This window comes from Ailuropoda melanoleuca, chromosome 10, assembly GCF_002007445.2.
Source record: "Ailuropoda melanoleuca isolate Jingjing chromosome 10, ASM200744v2, whole genome shotgun sequence".
Lineage (NCBI taxonomy): Eukaryota > Metazoa > Chordata > Mammalia > Carnivora > Ursidae > Ailuropoda > Ailuropoda melanoleuca.
Genome location: NC_048227.1, coordinates 91,247,629 through 91,254,882, shown reverse-complemented (window position 1 = coordinate 91,254,882; position 7,254 = coordinate 91,247,629). Strand labels below are relative to the sequence as shown.

Sequence of the window (7,254 nt, the reverse complement as noted above, 5' to 3'; positions counted from 1 at the left end):
TTTAAAAAAAAAAAAAAGAAGCAAGACTATAGTTTGAGACTCCTGAGACAACTAAAATTTGTGAGGCAGGGTGCCAGGGACAGATATTGAGCCCAGAAATATGCATAGGGGTCCACTTGGGTCCTTAACTGAATTCTAAACTTTATTTGTTCAATCACCTAATGGTGCCTGGCAGACAACTCCTGGGAGATTGTGAGCTTAATGGGGATTCTGGAGTTTGTACAGTGTTGAAAGACCCTAAAGTTCTGCCAAAGTATGGAAATTTAATGAACACACAGGGCATCAACTGAGACTCAGGAAAGGCTATTCTTTAAGGGAAGTACAATGCTCACCCTAGAGTAATGGAAGCTCTAGACCCAATTAAGGAAGCTTAAAACCAAGTCTTGAGAAGATTAAGCTAAGCTGTCAATAAACTTCCTACTAGAACAAAATTCAAAACTCTTTCAATGAAGAGAGCATAATCCTGACTCTTAGCAATGTAGCATGTACTATGTGCAGCACACAGTCTGATATGTGAAGAAGCCAAAAATATGAACATAATTTGAGAAAAAAGTCAATAGAAATAATGACATAGCTGACACAGATGTTGGGGTTAGCAATAAAACAAAACAAAAAACTTAAGCAAATGAAAACTTTAAAATAGCTATTAGAAATGTGTTTGAGTCATGGAAGGAGCCGAGATGCCCTTCAACAGATGACTGGATTAAGAAGCTGTGGTCCATATATACAATGGAATATTACTCAGCTATCAGAAAGAACGAATTCTCAACATTTGCTGCAACATGGACGGCACTGGAGGAGATAATGCTAAGTGAAATAAGTCAAGCAGAGAAAGACAATTATCATATGATTTCTCTCATCTATGGAACATAAGAACTAGGATGATCGGTAGGGGAAGAAAGGGATAAAGAAAAGGGGGGTAATCAGAAGGGGGAATGAAACATGAGAGACTGTGGACTATGAAAAACAAACTAAAGACTTCAGAGGGGAGGGGGTGGGGGAATGGGATAGACTGGTGATGGGTAGTAAGGAGGGCACGTATTGCATGGTGCACTGGGTGTTATACGTAACTAATGAAGCATCGAACTTTACATCGGAATCCGGGGATGTACTGTATGGTGATTAACATAATATAATAAAAAAAATCATTAAAAAAAAAAAAGAAATGTGTTTGAGGACTTAAGAGAAAAGATCAACGTAACCAAAGAATAAATGGTGAATATCAACAGAAAAATGGAACAGAGAATCAAAATGAAATTCAAGGTTGGACTATATCTGGAATGACATATTCCTGAATATACTTTATTTTTTTAAGATTTTATTTATTTATTTGACAGAGAAAAAGCATGAGAGCACAAGCAGGCAGAGCAGCAGACAGAAGGAGAGGGAGAAGAACAGGGAGTCTGATATCAGGCTCAATCCCAGGGTCCTGGGATCATGACCTGAGCCGAAGGCACACTCTTAACTGACTGAACCAACCAGGTGCCCCATTCCTGGATGGACTTTAAAAGCACATAGTCAAATCAGAAGAAAAGATTAGTAAACTTGAAGATAAGCAACCAAAACGATCTAAATAGAAGCAGAGAGTGAAAAAAAAAAAATGAACAGAGGCTAACTGTCCCCGGTATGATATTTTAGTGGGTGGAACAGTGATCCCCCAGAAGAGAGAGGTCTATCCAGAATGTGACCTTATTTGACAGAAGGGTATTTGCAACTATGATTAAGGTAAGGGTCCCAAGATGAGATCAAACTGGATTAGAGTGGGCCCTAAATCTAATGATGGGTGTCCTTAAAAGAGAATGAAAGGAGATGACACAGAGCCACACAGAAAGAAGGCTATGTGAAGACAGGCAGAGATTGCCAAAAGTGTGCCATCACAAGCCAAGAAATGCCAAGAGCCACCAAAATCTGGAAGTAAGGGAGGATCCTCTTTTAGAAACTTTGATGGGAGTGTGGCCTTGACACCACCTTAATTTTGGATCTCTGACTTCTGGAACTGTAAGAGAATAAATTTGTTGGTTTAAGCTACCCAGTTTGGGGTAATTTGTTAACAGTAGCCCTAGGACATTAATACCGATATCAAGTGATCTAAAGTACATGTATGCTTAGTCTTACACGGCACTACTATAAAAACAAAGTATTTAGGTATGAACTTAAGAAAGTATGTGTGAAGTCTATACATAGAAAGTATAAAACACTGCTGAGAGATATTGAAGTCTAAAATAGGTTGAGAGATATACTGTGTTCATGTGACCAGCAAACTCAGTTTGTTAAGATGCCAATTCTCCCCAAGTTCAGCACAATCCCAATCAAAATCTAAAGCTACAATTTTCAAGAAAAGTGGTGTTGGGGGCGCCTGGGTGGTTCAGTCGTTAAGCGTCTGCCTTCAGCTCAGGGCGTGATCCCGGCGTTCTGGTATCGAGCCCCATATCAGGCTCCTCCGCTGGAAGCCTGCTTCTTCCTCTCCCACTCCCCCTGCTTGTGTTCCCTCTCTCGCTGGCTGTCTCTATCTCTGTCAAATAAATACATAAAATCTTAAAAAAAAAAAAAAAGAAAAGGTGGTGTTGGACTAAGAGTGAATATTGATTGATTGAATATCAATTGATCAAAATAGAGTTCCAAAATAGCCAATTGATTTTTGACAAAAGTATCAAGGGAATTCAATGTGCAAAATAAAGGCTTTCCAACATACAGTGCCAGAAAAACTGGATATCCACATGGGAATAAAAAGAACCAGAACATTGATCCTCTACTTTACATTATATACAAACATTTGAGGTGGGTCATAAACATAGATGCTAAGATTATTAAATGTGTAGTATAAAATATGACATGTAATATCCATGACCTTGGATTAAAGAAAGATTTCTTAGATAATACACAAACTGCACTAGTAATTTTTTCTAAATGATGACTGACTTCATCAAAATTAAAAGCTCTTAAAAAGTTATTTGCTGGGGCACCTGGGTGGCTCAGTCGGTTAAGTGTCCGACTTCAGCTCAGGTCATGATCCCAGCATCCTGGCGCTGAGTCCTAAATCGGGCTCCCTGCTCAGTGGAGAGCCTGCTTCTCCCTCTTCCTCTGCCCCTCCCCTCAGCTTGTGCTCTCAATCTCTCTCTCACTTGCTCTCACTCTATCTCAAATAAGTAAAATCTTTTTAAAAAAGTTATTTCTAAAGAAGTGAAAAAACAAGAGATCGTATTTGCAAAACAAATATTTGATGAAGATGTGTATCCAGAATATATAAAAAAAGACAACCCATTAAAAATATGGCCATAATGTATGACTAGATGCTTCATTCAGTGAGTTATACATAGGGCCAATAAGCACACATAGGGCCAATAAGGTCAATATCATTAGTTAGCAAATTTAAAGCACAAAGAAATAGCACTACATATCCATCAGAATGACAAAAATAAAAAACGTTGGCAAAAATGTGGAGGAATCGGAACTTATATACTCTGCTGACGGGAGTGTAAAATGATACAGTCTCTTTGATAATTTTTTTTTTGCCAAGTTAAAAAAGATAAAATATACATATGTCAAGCCATGGCACATTAATTCAACATCTGAATATTGATTCAAGAAAAATGAAAACATAGCTTAAAAATAAAACTTATATAAGTCTATCTCTAGCAGCTTTGGTTATCGTATCCTAAAACTGGAAAAAGCTCATATGTCCAATAAGAGAATAAATAAATAAAGTATAGTATATCCATACAATGGGATAATACTCTGCAATATAAAAAGAAGTGCAGTAGCAACAATAGGAATATATCTTAAAAACATTATCCTGAGCTAAAGATACCAGTGCCAAAAGAGTATTTGTGTGGTTTCATGAAGTTCTAGAATAGGCAAAATTAGTCTATTGTGGTGAAAATATGAACAATGGTTGCCTCTTTGGGGAGGGGGGAATTGAATAGAAATGGTCTTGAGAGATCTTTGTAGGTGATAGAAATGTCTGTATCTTGTTAGAGGTGTGGGTCACACTAGTGTACGCTCTTACCAAATTCATCAAATTAGATTTGTGCTGTTTGCTCTATATAAATTATACTTCGATTAACAGTTTAAAATGAACTACACAAAGTCTCTACCCTTGTGAAGTAATTCCTTCATTACTTCCTTCAGACATTAAGTCATTCATTCAGCCCATCATTCAACCACAAATGAAAAAAGGGAAAATTTTCCTTAATATAGGAGAATCTACAAATCAATAAGGAAAAAAAAAAACCCAGCTAATTCCAATAGAAAAATAGGCATACCACACAGAAAAATTTACAAAAAGAAAATATAAAAGGAAGATAAATAAGATATATAAAGTCATACATGGTTGAACTTCACTAACTCTAAGTGTAATATAAATTAACATTTTTAGCAGTCAGATTGACAAAAGTCAAGAATGTGATAACAGAATAAAGGATAAAATGAGTTAAGTATACACAAACGCAGTGGAAGACAATTTGACAATATATACCAAAATTAAACTGTAGGTACCCTTGACCCCAGAGTTCAACATCTAAGCATTTATCTAATACATATGCATATATAAGTTCAGAAAATTATATACATGGGTTTTAAAAAAACAACTCAGCATTCTTTGTGTAAATATAAGATTAAAGTTATCACAAATCACTCTCAGCAGGAGACTGACTGCATTAGTTCTGGTATATCATCAACAAAATTGAGCCTTGTACAGTCCTATGAAATAAAATATTTTACTATCCCTAGTCTGTAGTATTTCCTCAAAGACCCAGTTCCTTAGATTGTAGAATCTGTGGAAAATTTCAAATTTGATGTTAACCCTACAGCATGAGTACTGGTATAAGATTTTATTCTTCAAAATTATATGAAATAAAATACATTGACATTCTTTAAAATTCCCATGAGATACAGCAAAACCTGAAGAGGCCTATGTTTCAGATTTCGCCACTGGGTCACTTTACAGCCTTCCACATCTTTGCAATGGAGTTTATTTCTTTAGTACAATAAAATGTTTGCTTACAGAATAAATATCATAGTCTGCCATATTCTATTCTCCTACAAATATTATGTCCACATACACACACACATTTTTTTTTGTATGTACTTTTGGTGGGGGCTCCAGAAATACAGGTCGTAAAGAATTCATAAATAAGTACGTTTCCAAGAGAAGCCACTGAAAGATGTTTAGAAAGAAAAAGGAATTTCAATGTCTGCTTATATAATTCATAAATACAAATTAATAGCATCCCTTTAAAAATAATATCCTGTTTGAAATCTAATAAAGAAATAATCTAACTCACAGTAACAACTCTATCTGTATCTATGGAGAAATTTTAAAATCCATTCTGTGAAACTTAAAAAAAAAGTCATGAATAAATGGAAAGAAATAGCCTTTACTTGCGTATGAATTCAATATTATAAAGGTGTCAGTTCTTATATTAATTAATGTATATAGTCAAGGCAATCAGAAGGAAAATGATAGATTTTTACATGGCTTGAAGGGAATTCAAAAAAATTGTATTGAATGCCATCTAGGAATACAAATGTGAAAACAGAAATACCTTGTAAAAGAATAATCTTGGATAATGGCTGTAATTTTAGATTAATTTCTGAATTCTGCTCCAATTACCCTTCTACTCCATTTCTGTCCCTTTCTTTGCCTTAAGTAAACTCATAAAATTATTTAAATGTTTATGTGTAATTCTCTTGGAAATAGTAAACTTTGAAATGAAATAATGATAACCTATATGACAAACTATAAACAGTGTCTGACCCTAGTCATTTGAAGATTTTATTTATTTATTTGAGAAAGCAGAGGGAGAGAGAGGGAGAGAGAGTGTGTTTGTGCACAAGCATGAGCGGTGGGGAGGGGCAGAGGCAGAGGGAGAAGCAAGCTCTCCGCTGAGGGGGAGCCTGACGCGGGTCTCCATCTCAAGCCCTTGGGATCATGATTTGAGCCAAGGCAGCTGCCACACTGACTAAGCCACTCAAGTGCCCCTGACTGTACTAATTTGAATCAAAGTATTTGGAGAAGAACGTTGGGGTTAACTAGTTATCTAAAGAAAAAAACTGGAGGCCATAAGTACCATAGGAGAGTCGTATGTAAGTGCCTGCTAAAGTTTTGGCATTAAGGTATCCCTGCATGAAGCAAACTATGAAATCTGTGTACACTGGATTAGAATGAAGAAAACAGAGCCAACTTAAAGAGTAAGAGCAGCATTCAGACTAGCAAAACTTAACATTACTCTGATAGTCTTAATATATCGATGGAAAAGATATAAATGGAGTGAAGGCAGATTTGAATGAAAAACCACCTGTAGTAATGTGAATTGAGTCCTGAAAACAACCCTGGGTATATTCAGGGATGAACGGTAAATAATGGGAGAAAAGAAGACAGGATCAAAACAATTGCTTAATTTGCAATTGCACTCAAGCTCAGCCTTACTAATCTAATGTAGTGCCTTTCCCACTTCCCTACGCCATTACATCATGAGGTCTTCAATTCTCTGGGCCTCCAAATTCTTACTCATACTGGAAGGGAATGTCCCTAGGCTACAATGACAACTCACACATTGTTTACAGGCTTACTAAGAAAAAATAAAGAGAGCCCTGCTTTGGGTGCATCTATTCTAAAAAAGACTGAAAATGAAAAAAAAGAAAAGAAAAGAAACATTCAAATATTAGAACACAAGTAGAAAGTTATTTTTAGTAATTTGCTTATACACTGAAGATAATCAACATAAGCACTATTGGGAATGAGAGTTCAGGAAGGATGCTGGCTACAAATTATTACGCAAAGGTCAACTACAAGATATAATCAATTATTTAGGGACACCAGGGTGGGTCAGTTAGTAAAGCATCTGACTCTTCATTTCGGCTCAGGTCATGATCTCAGGGTTGTGACATTGAGACCTGTGTAGAGCTCTGCACTCAGCGGGGAGTCTGCTTGAGATTCTCTCTCTCTCTCTTTCCCTCTACCTGCCCCCCACTTCCTGTATGCAAACTCTGTCTCTCTCAAATAAATAAAACTTTTTTTTAAAGATTTTATTTATTTATTTGGGAGAGAGAGAGCACTAGCGGGTTGAGGGACAGAGGGAGAAGCAGGCTCCCCGCTGAGCAGGGAGCCCGGCACAGGGTTGGATCCTGGGATCTGGAATCATGACCTGAGCTGAAGGCAGACACCCAACAGACGGAGCCACACAGGTGCCCCAGATAAATAAATAAATCTTAAAAAAAAAAAAGATATTATCAATTATTAAAAAAAAAAAAAAC

The 7,254-nt window shown here is 36.5% G+C and overlaps 1 protein-coding gene across 1 annotated transcript in view; it reads right to left on the bottom strand.

Annotated features, from left to right (window-relative positions):
* ADGB (androglobin) overlaps nucleotides 1-7,254 on the bottom strand; it is a 162,908-nt gene that overhangs the window by 38,683 nt on the left and 116,971 nt on the right. The window lies entirely within an intron of this gene.